This window comes from Chiloscyllium punctatum, chromosome 12, assembly GCF_047496795.1.
Source record: "Chiloscyllium punctatum isolate Juve2018m chromosome 12, sChiPun1.3, whole genome shotgun sequence".
NCBI lineage: Eukaryota > Metazoa > Chordata > Chondrichthyes > Orectolobiformes > Hemiscylliidae > Chiloscyllium > Chiloscyllium punctatum.
The window spans coordinates 112,806,629-112,821,916 of record NC_092750.1 but is presented as its reverse complement, the minus strand read 5'-3'; the positions used below and the strand labels follow the sequence as shown (position 1 = coordinate 112,821,916).

Here is a 15,288-nt window from a genome sequence, read left to right as displayed (position 1 = left end):
AAAAGTGGCCTAACGAATGTCCTGTACAGCAACATCACCTCCCACATCCTATACTCAATGCTCGAACCAATAAAGGAAAATATACTGAACACCTTCTTCATCATCCTATCTGCCTGCAACTTGACTTGCAAGGACTATGAACCTGCAGTCCAAGGTCACTTTGTTCTGCAAGACTCTCCAGAGACTTGCCATTCAGTGTACAAGTTCTGCCCTGATTTGCTTTTCCAAAATGCAGCACCTCACATTTATCTAAATTAAACCCCATCTGATCAATATCTCATTGTAATCTGAGGTCACCTTCTTCATTATCCACAACACCTCCAATTTTGTATGACCTGCAAACTCATTTACGATACCAAATCATTTAAATAAATGATAAAACAAATCCCGAAATAAACATCCATTTCTCGGAGTTTGAATGTGCTCTGTGTAAATCCTGCCCAATGACTCTGTACCAGAGAAAGGCTGCACATGCGCCTGGCTGCACCTTGCCCCCTACAAACCTGGCGGCTCCACACGTGTCCAGTGAATTCTTGCCCCGAATAAAGATGGCGGCGCGCACCCATGCCTGCAGCTACACTGAGGCAATTCACCGTTTACTGAAAACACAAGACTGGGACGTTCAAATTTGTGTTTTCCGACGTGCACATTTTGTTTGTAAAACCTCTCCGCTCATACAGAATCTCTCTCACCTCCTGCGGTTCCACAGACAGCCTTGATGATTTTTGCAGGTACCTATTCTCTGCCTGGTTACTCATTTCTCCTTAGTGTATTTGTACAATCACTTTGGATTCTCCTTAAGCCTATTTCCTGAAGCAATCTCATGTCCCCTTTTTGCCCTCCTGGTTTACCTCGAGTATACTCCTACTGTCCCTATACTCCTATGGGATTCACACAAACACAGCTCTCTATACCTGCCATATACCTCCTTCATTTTCTTGACCAGGCCCACAATTTCTTTCGTCAGGCAGCATTCTTTACACCTCCCAGCCTTGCCCTTAACAGGAACATACTGTCCATATACTCTCATTGTCGCAGGCCTATGGAGGCAATGGCAGATGAGGATACAGAAGCAATCATTCTCAGTAAAGAGGTAATGTTGGGAAAGATAACAGCCTAAAGGTAGATGGGTCTCCTGGCTCTGATGGAATGCATCCCAGGGACTAAAAGAGATGGTGGGGAGGTGGGGAGGGAAATAACAAACAGACCTCGTGATAATTCAATAAAATTTGTTGGATTCTGGGATTGTATTAACAGACTGGAAGCTGCAAATGTGGTGCCACTATTTTTCAAGAAGGACCAGTTAGCTTAACTTCTGTAGTGGGGAAAATGCTTGAACCTCTCAAGGAAGTAGTGGTGAGATATCTGGGTAGAAATGGTCTCACTGAGCAGACAAAGCATGGATTTATGAAAGGCAGGTCAAGTTTAACGCATTTACTGGAATTATTTGAGGATACGACGAGTGCGTTGGACAAGGTGGACTCGGTGGATGTGGTGTACCTGGATTTCCAGAAGGCATTCGATAAGTTGCCACATAAAAGGCTGCTGTATGAGGTAAAGATGCATAGCATTATGGGTAATTATCATTGATACAGGATTGGTTAACCAACAAAAAATAAAGAATGGGGATAAAGGGGTGTTTGGATTAGTGTTGGCACTACAACTGTTTGCAATTTACACAAATGTTTTGGAGTTGAGGACCAAGTGTATAGTGTCAGAGTTCACATTTGATACAAAGATGAGGTAGAGCAATGTGTGCAGAGGCCACTAAGTCTGCACAGGGATACAGATCAGTTACGTGAGTGGATCAGGGTCTGGCAGATGGAGTTCAATGTTGGGAAATGTGAGGTCATCTATTTTGGTCGGACTAACAGCAAACTGGATGATGAAATGGTGAAAATGTGCACCATGCTGCTGTGCAGAGGGAGCTGGGTGTCCTTGTGCATGATTCACAGGAAGTTGGTTTGCAGGTGCAGCAGGTAATTAAGGCAGTGAAGGGAATATTGTCCTTCCTTGCTAGAGGGATGGTTATGCTGCAGCTTTACAGGGTGCTGGGGAGGCCACACCTGGAGTACTGTGTACAGGTTTGGTCTCCTTACTTCAGGAAGGATGTACTGGCACTGGAAGGAGTACAGAGGAGGGTCACTAGTTTGAGTTGGGAGTTGAGAGGGTTTGCGTATGTGGAGAGATTGAAAAAATTGGTTCTATAGTCATTGTAATTCAGAAGAATGGGAAGTTGGATAGGAAACAATAAAATTATGAAGGGAGTAGATAAGACAGAAGCAGGGAGGCTATTTCCACTGAGGGCAGGTCAAACTACAGAGCATTACCTCAAAATAAGGGGGAGCAGATTTAGGACTGAGTCCAGGAGGAGCTTCTTCAGCTAAAGGGTTGTGAATCTGTGGAATTCCCTGCCGAGTGCAGCAGTTGATGTTATCAACTTGAATACCTTTAAGGCAAAAGGTAGATTTGTGAACAGGAAAGGAATTAAGGGTTATGGTGAGAGAGCAGGAATGTGGAGCTGAGGCCATGGAAAGCTCAACCCTGATCTTATTGAATGGCAGAGCAGGCTTGAGGGGCCAGATGAAAGTTCTTGCCTTGGGCCATCAAAATTGGCCTTTGTCCAATTCAGAACCTTAACTTTTAGATCTGGTATATTATTTTCTGTAACTATTTTAAAACTAGTAGAATTATCAGAGACTCCCAACAGTGTGGAAGCAGGTCATTCGGCCCATCACATTGATACTGACCTGGAGAGCCTCCTAACCTCCCCCTGTAACATTGCATTTCCCAGGGCCAGCCAACCTGTACATCCCTGAACACTGTGGGCAATTCAGCCTGGACAATCCACCCAACCTGCACATCTTTGGACTGTGGGAGGAAACCAGAGCCCCAGGATGAAATCCATGCAGAAAACCCCAATAAGGTGATCATCCCTGAGTGATGCCTCTGTAATTACTATAATATCCCAGTGCCATGTTCAAAACCATACCCTGAGCTCATCTGCCTTCCCTGTCAGGCCTCTTCTATTGAAGTAAATGCAGTGCAACTGCTCAGTCCGACTTCATTCTGTGCCTTGCCCTTGCCTGCCTTGACTATTTGACTTCTGAACTGTACCAGCCTCAGACATATCTCTTTCCTCACTATCTTCTTGGGTTTACACCCACTCCCTCACTGGTTTAATGTCTCCCGAGTATCACTAGCAAGTCTCCCTGCCTAGGTATTAGATATCTTCCAATTCAGTTGCAATCCATCCTTCTTATGCAGGTCAACTCTACTCCAGAGGAGATCACAATGATCCAAAAAACGTGAATTCTTTTCCCCTGCAACAGCTCCTTAGCCACTCATTGAGCACTTTCTCCTCCTCTGTAACAAGGACATTTTTCAAGATGTCACCATTTATTTCCCTACATTCTATATCTCCCATGTACTTCTTCACAGTAAACACTAATGCAAAATACTTGTTTCCTATCTCGCCCATCGCCTGCAGCTCCACACAATGGCTGCCTTGCTGATCTTTGAGGGTCTCTATTTTCTCCCTAGTTAGCCTTTTGTTCCTCATGTATTTACAAAAGCACTTTGGATTATCCTTAACCCTATTCGCCAAAGCTATCTCACGTCCCTTTTTTGCCTCCTGATTTCCCTCTTAATTATACTCCTACTGCCTTTATACTCAAAAATTTTTTGGATTGGAATAAATGCAAAATATAACATCCTGACAAAACAAACGAGGGCAGGACTGACACTCAATAAAAGTAGGGCCTTGAGTAGTGATATGGGAACAAAGAGACCAAGGGCTTCACATCTTTGAAGTGTGTGTTCCATGTGGACAGGGTGGTTAAGGAGGAGCTTAGCACACTTACCTTCATTGTTCAGACCTTTGAGTCCAGGAGTTGGGACGTTATGTTGAGGATGTACAGGGCGTTGGGGAGGCCTCTTCTGGAATACTCTGTCCATTTCTGGTTGTGCTGTTATAGGAAGGATGTTATTAAATTGGAGCAGGTTCAGAAGAGATTTACCAGCATGTTGCCATGAATGGAGGGATTGTGTTCTAAGGAGAGGCTGGATAGGCTGGGAATTTTTTTCACTGGCGTGCACGAGGTTGAGGGGTGACTTTATTAAGTGTAGATAAGGTGAATAGCCGGGGGTGGGGGGAACGAGGGGGATTCAAAACTGGGGTTCATTCATTTTGAGAAAAAATTAGAAAGATTTGAGAAAAGACATTAGGGTTTTAAAAAAAAATTATACGTGTGAAATGAACTTCCAGAGGAAGTGGTAGCTGTGAATACAATTACAATATTTAAAAGACCTTCAGATAAGTACATAAATAGGAAATATTTGGATGGATGTGGACCAAGCAGAGGCAGGTACAATTAGTTCAGTTTGGAATTATGGTCGGCATGGACTGGTTGGACCACAGGGTCTGTTTCCTTGCTGTATAACATTAGGACTCTAATCCTCACTAACTCTAAATTCCTCCATCTTCAACTCTCCCGATCACTGTCACTTCATCCAGCCTCACAACTCTTCTTTATTTATATAATTCCTCACCAGCCACAGAACGCTCCCTATCTCATGTCCTCCAGTTTCTCAGATCTCTGCGATATGTGCCTTTCTTTAGTTCCAGCCTTGAGGATGCCCTCATTCACTCCGATTGGTTAGAGGACAAACTGGTACAACCTGGTCCTCCAGTACTGCCCTCTGCCCCCCATTGGCCTGCGCTGACATCAATCATCGGGGCCCATTGTGAGGTGAGTGGTGGGATCCTCCCTCTCTCTGCCCTGGGATGAGCTTCAGCATTCACAGTCAATGGGGCAGTATCACAGAGCACAGGGGCTGGGGCTATTCAGTCCATTTGGGATGTACCCTCTCCCTCTGGAGATGCTGCAAATCTGTTTATGAATAACTGCTGAGTCTGTTTCCAGCTGCGATTCAGACTGTTCCAGATACTCAGAACTTACTGAATAAAAAAATGTTCACATATTCACATTATTTGCCAATTACCTGAAAACAGTTACTAAAATTGTGACATTGTTAACAATTCCCCTCTCTCTGCAGATTAGATATCCTAGAAACAAATTTGCACCTGGTCAAAATCACTGCTTAACCTTCTCAGCTCCAAGGACAATTATCTGTGCTTCTACTGGCTCTCCACAAAAGAGGAACATATCTTATTTTCATTTATTAGTGTCCTAGGGATGTACAGCACAGAAACAGACTTTTGGTCCAATTTATCCATGACAACTAGGAATCCTCAACAAATGGAGCCCCATTTGCCAGCTATTGGTCCGTATCATTGGAAACTCTTCCTATTCATGTACCCAATCGGATGCCTTTCAAATGTTGTAATTGTATCAGCCTCCACTACTTCATCTGGCAGCTCATTCCACACATACACCTCACACAGCTTGAAAACTTTGCCCCTTAGATCCATTTTAAATCCTTGCCCTCTCAACTTTAGCCCATGTGATCTTGTTTTGAACCCACATAACTGGGGGGAAAAGACCCTGGCTGTTCACCTTATCCATGCCCCTTATGATTTTATAAATCTCCATGAAGTCACCTCTCAGTCTTTGACTCTCCAGGGAAATTACCCCTAGCCTATTCACCCTCTCCCTGTAGCCCACATCCTCCAACCCGAGCAAAGTCTTTGTAAATCTTGTCTGAACTCTTTCAAGATTCACAACATCCTTTCCAGAACAGGGAATTTCGAACTTAAAACATAATTCCTGAAATGGCTTAATCAATGTCCTGTCCAGCCACAATTTGATGTCCCAGCTTCTGAACTCAATGTATTGACCAATAAATATAAGCATACCAAACACCACCTTCACTAGTCTGCCTGCCTGCGACTCTACTTTCAAGGAACAATGAACCTGCACTCCATGGTCTCTATGTTCAGCAACATTCCCAAGTACTTTACCATTAAGTGTACAAGTCCTGCTCTGATTTGCCTTTCCAAATTCCAACAGCTTACATTTGTCTAAATTGAGCCCAGTCTGCCATTCCTCGCTCCAATGGCCCATCTGGTCAAGAGCCTGTTGTATTCTGAACTAACCTTCTTCATTGTCCACTACACCTCCAATTTTGGTGTCTTCTGTAAACCCACTGACCATATCTCATACATTCACATCCAAGTCATTTATTTAAGGACCCAATATCCATTCCAGCAGGACAATGCTGCTCACAGGCCTCCAGTCCGCAAAGCAAGCCTCCATCACCACCCTCTGCCTCCTACCTTCAAGCCAGTTTTGTATCCAAATGGCTAGTTCTCCCAACATTTCATGTTATCTAACCTTGCTAACCAGTCTGCTTTGTGGAACATCATTCAATGTCCATACAGACAACGTCCACAGTCTGTCTTCATCAATCATCTTTGTCACATCTTCAAAAAAACTCAATCAAGTTAGAGAGAATTTCCCACACACAAAGCCACGTTAACTATCCCTAATCAATCCTCATCTTTCCAAATACATGTAAATCCTGTCCCTCAGAATCCCTTCCAACAACTTACCTACCACTGACGTTAGGTTGACTGTTCTCTTGTTCCCTGGCCTTTCCTTACCACCTTTTTAAAATAATGGCACCCATCTTCCAGCACCTCACCTGTCACAAACAATGATATGAATACCTGAGGGAGGGGCACTGCCATCACCTTCCTAGTTTTCCACAAATTTCTGGGATACACCTGATCAGGTCCCAGGGATTTATCCACCTTGCTACTGTTTAAGACATCCAGTACTTCCTCCTCTGTAATATAGACACTTTTCAAGTTATCACTATTTATTTCCCCAAACTCTCTCGAATAGAATAGCATAGTATTTCTCCCACCTCCTGTTGTTCCACAGATGGCCTTGTTGATCGTTAAGGGGTCCTATTCTCTGTCTGGTTATTATTTTATCCTTAATGTATTTGTAGAATCTCTTTGGATTCTCCTTAAACTATTTCCTAGAGATATTTCAAGTCCCCTTTTTGCACTCCTGATTACCCTCGAGTATATTCCTGTAAAAACGTGATCCTGTACTCCCAATTCCTCCGCCTCTGCCATATCTGCTCCCAGGAGAAGCAATTCCACTCCAGGACATCCCAGAAAGGTTTCCTCTTTCAAGGACCGGATTTCCCTCTTACTTGATCAACAATGCACTCCAACGCATATCCTCCACTTCCTGTACCTCCGACTTCCCCCCACCCCTCCAACCACAATAAGAATATAATCCCCCGGTCCTCACCTGCCACCCACTAATCTCCATTAACCTCTGCTATGTCCGCTACCTACAGTCAGACCCCACCACCAGGGATATAGCTCCTTCCCCAACCCTTTCTATCTTCCACAGAGACCATGGGATCTTTGGTGCTGATGTGCTGCCCCATGGATACCTCAGTCACTCACCCTGCCAAATGGCCTAGTGAGATTATCACTAGATGGATAACCCAGACACCCAGATAACATTCTGGGGTCCAGGGTTTGGATCCCGTCACGGCAGACAGTGGACTGTGAATTCAATAAAAATTTGGAATTAAGAATCTATTAAAGACCATGAATCCATTGTTGATTATTGCGAAAAAAAAACCTCATCAGATTCGCTAATATCCTTCAGGGAAGGAATCTGCCACCCTTACCTGGTCTGGCCTAGATGTGACTCCAGACCCACAGCAATGTAGTTGACTCTTTACTGCCCTTTGGGCCCAGCCAGTGACACCCTCATCCTGTGAATGAATAACAAAGAAAGTCAAGTCTTGTACCCAACCATACTGTTCTTACAGATAAGTGATCTGTTAGTAAATTTGCTTCTCAACTCCCTGCTGACTATTGGGGAAGGGTGGGGGGGGGGGGGGGGGTGCTGTCAATAGTCCCGTCCCAATAAGGAGATCATCCCTTTCTTATATCTCAGTTCCACCTGTATAACCTGCCTGGATGTACTCCCAGGAATACCCTCTTGAAGCTCAGCTGTAATGTTATCCCTTATCAAAAATACCTCTCCCCCTGCCCTGTTGCCCCCTTTCTATCTTTGCTATAGCATCTATACACTGGAACATTAAGCTGCTGGTCCTATCCATCATCAAATCATGCTTCTGTAATTGCTATAATATCCCAGTGCGATGTTCAAAACCATACCCTGAGCTCCTCTGCCCGACCTATCGGGCCTCCTGCATTGAAATAAATGCAGTGAAACTGCTCATTCTGTGCCTTGCCCTTGTCTGCCTTGACTGTTTGACGTTTGAACTGTACCAGCGTCAGACTGAGCTCTTCCCTCACTCTCTCTCTGGGTTTACCCACATTCCTTCACTGGTTTAATGCCTCCTGAATAGCACTAGCAACTGTTCCCTTCCAGTGCCAGGACAATCCAACCTTCGGATGGAGGTCAATTCTACCCCACAAGAGATTCCAATGATCCAATAATGTGAACTCTTTTATTCCTATGTCATTGATACCAATAAACAACAGCCTCCCCTCAAAATGGTTATTCTCCCCTTTAAGAATATTCTGCTCCCTCTCGGAGACATCCTTATACAAAAATTACACATTCGAGTAATAAACCTTACACTCATCAGGTCATCATAAAAGGATTACATGACACATTGAAGGTTTGGGGAGACCTTTTGAGAGAATGCGATGATTCAAAGGAGAGTTTTTAAGCAGCAAATGGGATTGATCTGGAACACAATACTCACACACACAATGCGAATATCCAGATCCTGATATACTGAGTAATTCAATCAGAGTTTAGCAGAATATTTACTGAGATTACTAATACAAGTTTATAAAATCTGTCACTATCAGTTCAAGTTAGAAACTCACACCATCCCCTCCTCGTGGCCCAGGAGTACTGTACATATTACCCATGACGACATTAGCAGTCAACTCAGGGGGAAATCTGTGGGTTTCTAGGAGATTCCAACTTGAGATCTCATGTGACTGAACACAGCAGTTCTTTGACACATTGGAGAAAATGATCCAAGCGTCAGTGAGATATGGGGAACAAGAATGACTTTCTTTTCTTTCATTCCGTGCTGCCGCTCTGCCTCATCAATAAGACATGGGTGTGAAAGGCTAATGCCTAACGATGGGCAAGTTGTCTCCATCCTGACCAATGGGTAGGAAGATCCTCTCAATCACTCCAAAGCGTATCCCTAAAAAGATAGCAGCTCTGCCTGCTTCCCACTGCCCAGTGCTCCTAGTAAATGCTTGGAAGAATGGGAAGGGGGGATATCTCCTAGAAAAGGCATAACTGTAAAGGTCTAAGAGGATTATGAAAAGAGAGAGATGCACAGGAGAAGGGGGGAACAAGTTGCCAGATGGGGTGTAACTTGGGAAAAATGGGAGGTTGCTCATTTTGGAGGAGATAATAAAAGAACAAAGTATTATTTAAATGGTGGAAACTGTAGAATTCAGATTCCACCATCTGCCAAGATGGGATTCGAACCAGGACTTCAGCCGTTTGTTTTAATATTCTGGGTAAAAGACAAATACATCAGGTTTGTTCATTCATTTTAAGTATCACTAACCCTGGTTTTGTTTCTTTGTAAAACACTGCCCATCATCCTGTCTCCTCCATCTGCCCCTTCCACAAAGGGACCAGGGATAATTGTTCAGGAAACACAGAAAGCTACCACACAGTTACAACAGGGAATCAGGAAGGGGAATGGAATGTTTTGTTTCAAAGTTTTTCAGTATTAGAGTTTGGAGTATATACCAGAGAGTAACGTGTGGAAGTGCTGGTGAGACCACCATATCTGCAGGAATGAGAGCAGTTTTGGTCCCTTTAGATAAGGAAATGTGTCACTTTATTGGAGGCATTTCAGGGAAGATTCAATGAGATGATCCCTGGTTTGGAGGGATTTTCTTTTAAATAAAGGCTGAAAAGGTTGGGACTCTACTCACTGGATTTTGGAGAAAGAGAGGTGATCTCATTGAGACAGATGGGATTCTTTAGGGGTTTGACAGGATAAATACAGAGGGGATGTGTCTGAGGGTAAATACTGAGAGGGGGAGTCTGAAACCAGATTATGAGTCACGGAATCAAGGGTTCTGTTTTGGATTCAAGTTTAAGGTGACACAGACGCGGGTAAGGGGTGTCAGTAGCAATGGAGCTGGGGTGAGGTGGAGAAAAGCAACGTTTAAGAAATTGGAATTCCTGGTGTTTGTGATTGTGTGGATGTCTGATCAGAACGTCACCTTGGGGTCAGATACAACAGCAATATTGTGAAGAGTGTCGTTCTGCCTCAGAGTTCCCAGTGAGAGGGAGGGGCTCAGCAGAAAGGTAAAGGTAAGGCAATGGGTTTAACCATGACAATGTTTCGTTGGAGGAAACTGCAGCTAATCGACTAGTGGGAATGTGATCAACAATTTGATGACTGAGTAACAGTGGAGTAATGGAGAGGGATGATGGGGAGGGAGAGCTGGGCATCGGCAGTGTACATGTCAAACCTAACACAGTGTTTTTAGATGATATCACGTCCTGGCACTGTGTACGTGAGATACAGGAGAGACCAAGGATAGATCGTTGAGGGAGACCAAATGCAAGGAATTCAGAAAGGAAAGGGAGAGTGGAGATGGAGCAGGATTTTCCAACAACGGTGAGGTCAAATATTAGTTTTTCACAGAATGGGAGAGAAGGACATAACCAGAAAAAGACCAACAGACAGAACAAGGAACAATATCTATGAATTGGCGAGGGGGAGTGATGAGGCGGCAGTGGAGGAAAGAGAGTTGGAAAGTGAGTTGAGCGAGATTAGGGTAAAGGGTCAAGGTGAGCTCTGATAAGGCTTGACAAGAGACTGGAGAAAGATGTAGGTTTAGGACAAAAACCAGGAACACCACGTGAGTCAGTTTGGCTCAGTGGGCTAGTGGGAGGGAGAGAAGGAGCAGATCGGATTATCTCAGTCTTAGTGACAGAGAAACTCCATGTGCTCCTCACTCGTTGTTGGAGGGGAGGATGGAGGAGACAGGACGATGGACAGTGTTTTACAAAGAAACAAAACCAGGGTTAGTGATATTTAAAATGAGTGAACAAACCTGATGTATTTAGCTTTTATCCAGAATATTAAAACAAACGACTGAAGTCCTGGTTCGAATCCCATCTTGGCAGATGGTGGAATCTGAATTCAAGAAAAAAAAAACAACGTATTAGGAATCTCCTGATCTACATGAAACCATTGTCAATGGTGAAAAAAATCCTCCCAACCTGACAGCGGCCCAGCCAGCTACTCACTGTATTAATCACTGCAAAGTCTCAACACAGGAATGAAACTGGATGGACCAGTTGGCAACTAACAAGGCACCAGAAATTACAACCACAGAATCAGCTCTCTTGATGGTGCAACGTCCTCCTCACTAACATATGGTTTTTGGGGCCAAAATGTGCAGAGCTGTCTCACAGACTAGTCAAGGAACAGCCTGACATAGTCATACCCACGGAATCATCCCTTACAGACAATGACCAGACACCACCATCACCATCCCGAGATATCGAGAGTGTGGTGCTGGAAAAGCACAACAGGTCAGGCAGCATCCGAGGAGCAGGAGAATCGATGTTTCAAGACTAAGCCCATCATCAGCCTGACCTGCAGTGCTTTTCCAGCACCAGACCCTTGACTCTGATCTCCAGCATCTGCAGTCTTCACTTTCTCCTGAAATCTCTGATATGTCCTGTCCCACCGGCAGGACAGACCAGGCAGAGGTGGTGGCACAGTGGTGTACAGACAGGGAGGATTTGCCCTGGGAGTACACAGCATTGACTCCGGAGACCAGTAGGTCTCATGGCTCCTTCTGATTACCACGTACCGTCCTCCCTTGGCTGATGGATCAGTTCTCCTTCATGTTGAACAACATCTGAAGGAAGCACTGAGGAAGTAAAATGGTGTCAAACATACTCTGGGTACAGGATTTCAATGTTCACTATCGAGACTAACTCTGCAACAGAATTACTGACTGAGCTGGTCAGGTCCTGAAGGATATAGCTGCTCAACTGAATCTGCAGCAGGTGGTGAGGGAACCAACAAGAGGGAAAAACATACTTGATCTCATTGTTATGAATTGACCAGCGGCAGATACATCTGTCCATGACAGTATCAGTACGAGCGACCATCACATTTTTTTTGGAGACAAAGTCTTGCCTTAAAGTTGAGAAAAAGCTCCATCATGTTGAGTGACACTATCACCATTCTAATTGGGATAGACTTCGAAGAGATGTAGCATCTCAAACTGGGTATCTCTGAGGGACTGTGGGACATCAACAGCAGCAGAACTGTACTCCAGCACAATCTGTAATCTCATGGGTTTGTAAATCCCGCTCTCACCCATCACAATGGACAGGAAAGGAGGGCATGCCATGAGCAGCACCAGGCAGACTTAAAAATGAAGTGCCAACCTGGTGAAGCTACCAAACAGAACTACCTGCATATCAAACAGCATCAGCAGCAGGCAACAGAGCTAAGTGATCATACATCCAATGGAACAGTTTGGAGCTCTGCAGTTCTGCCACACCCAGTTGTGAACGGTGATGGACAATTAAACAACTCACTGGAGGAAGCATCACAGATATCCCCACCATTACTGATGGAGGGGCCTCACACACCCATGCACCAGATAAGATGACAGCATTTGCAGCAATCTGCAGTCAGACGTGCAAAGTGGGATGATCCATCTCAGCCTTCTCCAGTGGTTTCCAACATCACAGATGTGAGTTTTAAGCCAGTTTGATTCAGTTTGAATAACATCAAGAAATGGTTAAGTAGTGCAAAGGCTACGTGCCCTGCAAATATTCTGGCAATAATACTGATATCTTGTGCTCCAGAACTTGCCACCCACCAAGCCAAGTCCCGCTCCAGCACTGGCATCTACCGACAATGTGGAACATTGCCCAGGGATGTTCAATACAAAAACACAGGGCAATCCAACCCAGGCAAGTTCCATCTATCAGTCCACACTCGATCAGCAGTAAAGTGATGGAAGATGTCATCAACTGGGCTACCAAGCAGCAGCTGCTCAGCAACAGCCAGCTGAGTGACACTCATTTTAGGCTCCACCAGGGCGACTCAGCTCCCGATTGTGTTACCGCCCTGATTCACAACCTAACAACCAGCTGAATCCCAGAGGTGAGGTGAGGGTGACAGCCCAGTCCCACTCCAAGATCACTAATTCTAGCTGATTCCACCCTCATCTCAGCTCATATACTAAAACTCTCATCCATCGTGTGGGCGGCACGGTGGCACAGTGGGTGGGCGGCACGGTGGCACAGTGGGTGGGCGGCACGGTGGCACAGTGGTTAGCACTGCTGCCTCACAGCGCATGAGACCTGGGTTCAATTCCCGCCTCAGGCGACTGACTGTGTGGAGTTTGCACGTTCTCCCCGTGTCTGCGTGGGTTTCCTCCGGGTGCTCCGGTTTCCTCCCACAGTCCAAAGATATGCAGGCCAGGTGAATTGGCCATGCTAAATTGCCCATAGTGTTAGGTAAGGGGTAAATGTAGATGTAGGGGTATGGGTGGGTTACGCTTCGGCGGGGCGGTGTGGACTTGTTGGGCCGAAGGGCCTGTTTCCACACTGTAAGTAATCTAATCTAATCTAATCTAATCTAATCTAATCTATCTCCAGACTTCATTTTCCAAACACATTCAGGGCCAGCTTCCCACATTCAACCTCCCTGTAATCTCAAGAAAGTCTAAATCTCTGCTTGTTGATTCATCAAAAGGCTCCTAATTATAATCAACAGCATACAGTCATGGAGATGTACAGCCATGAAACAGACCCTTCAGTCCAACCCGTCCATGCCGACCAGATACCCCAACCCAATCTAGTCTCACCTGCCAGCACCTGGCCAATATCCCTCAATTTAAAATTCACATATTTGATTTAATTCCTGGCTGTGATAATCCCTAGCTCCGTGCACCATACACAGTTTGAGACCTCGACAACCCATTTTCTTCGAGACTCCCAACCATTTGTTAATTCATTACTTCACCTGTTTGGCTGTTTCTACAGTTGCTGAATCAGCATGGTCTGAAATTCGCAGCCAAAATCTCACAAGTCTGCTTCCCACCTTTAAGACATCCATCAAAACCTGCTTTTTGGCAATGCTTTTGTTCACCTGACCTAATATCTCCATCTCTGGCCTTATGTCTAAAGTTCTCAATAGTATTTTTGTGAAACTATAAGCATGATAATAAAAATACAAACTGTTGTTGATTTGGACATTATTTTCAAATCATCACTGTTGCTGAATGAATAATCTATAATGCCACTTACCCAATCACATTGTAGGAGCACCTCCACCACACAAACTGCAGCTGTACAAGAAAGTCAAACATCACCCTCTCCACAGGCAACAGGGCTTTGTCATTAATCACTGGTATCTGTGGAAGGAGAAACACAGTTGATGTTTCAGGAGTGCAAAACAGATGACAGGGAATGAAAATGGTGCAGAATTTGATAGTCAGAAATGGAAGGAAAATACACTTGTTGGAAAAAAGAATTCTTGACTGTCAAAAATATTCAAGAAAAAAGTAATCTGATAATAATGCAGCACATGGTCAGTGAAATACCCTTTGTCTATAAAAGTAATAATACAATAGTAAACAGACCAAAAATTCGAGACTGAGGAAGCTAGATAGTGACAAAGTGGTCATGAGTGAGCCCAGAGGTGAATCAGAGCAGTATTGGCTGCTCTGACCCCAATGACTCTTTCCTGGAGAAAGGCTGCACATGCGACTGGCTGCACCTTGCCCCCTACAAAGATGGTGGCTCCGCACGTGTCCAGTGAATCGTTGCCCCGAATAAAGATGGCGGCGCTCACTCAGGCCTGCAGCCGCTGAGACAATTCCTCGTTTACTGCAAACACGGTACTGGGGCATTCAAATTTGTGTTTTCCGACGTGCACAATTTGTTTGTAAAACCTCTCCGCTCATAGCAATACAGTTTTTCTCCCGTTTCCCTGTTTATTTCTTTCCTTCCCGTATCCTTTCTCTCCATTACTTCCGAGTGTTCATTACAGCGACTCTGCTGTAATGCAAGGGTGATCACATGGTTTACCTTAGCCCCGCCCTTCATTCACTTTGATTGGTTGGAGGACCAACCAATTAGATTAGATTACTTACAGTGTAGAAACAAGTCCACACCACCCCGCCGAAGCGTAACCCACCCATACCCCTATATTTACCCCTTACCTAACACTACGGGCAACTTAGCATGGCCAATTCACCTGACCTGCACAGCTTTGGAGCACCCGGAGGAAACCCACGCAGACACGGGGAGAATGTGCAAACTCAACACAGTTAGTCGCGTGAGGCGG

At 44.8% G+C, this 15,288-nt stretch overlaps 1 long non-coding RNA gene across 3 annotated transcripts in view; it reads right to left on the bottom strand.

Moving 5' to 3' along the window:
- LOC140483986 (uncharacterized) overlaps nt 1-14,926 on the bottom strand; it is a 57,788-nt gene extending 42,862 nt beyond the window's left edge. The window contains exons 1-4 of one of the 3 annotated variants that reach the window (XR_011962148.1): nt 14,247-14,926; nt 11,018-11,100; nt 7,621-7,707; nt 3,864-3,968 (exon numbers count right to left, since the gene is read on the bottom strand). This is a non-coding gene — a long non-coding RNA (uncharacterized lncRNA). The remainder of the gene's footprint in view (nt 1-3,863; nt 3,969-7,620; nt 7,708-11,017; nt 11,101-14,246) is intronic. The other 2 variants (XR_011962149.1, XR_011962150.1) reach the window with 2 other exon arrangements.
- Between the last annotated feature and the right edge of the window lie 362 nt (nt 14,927-15,288).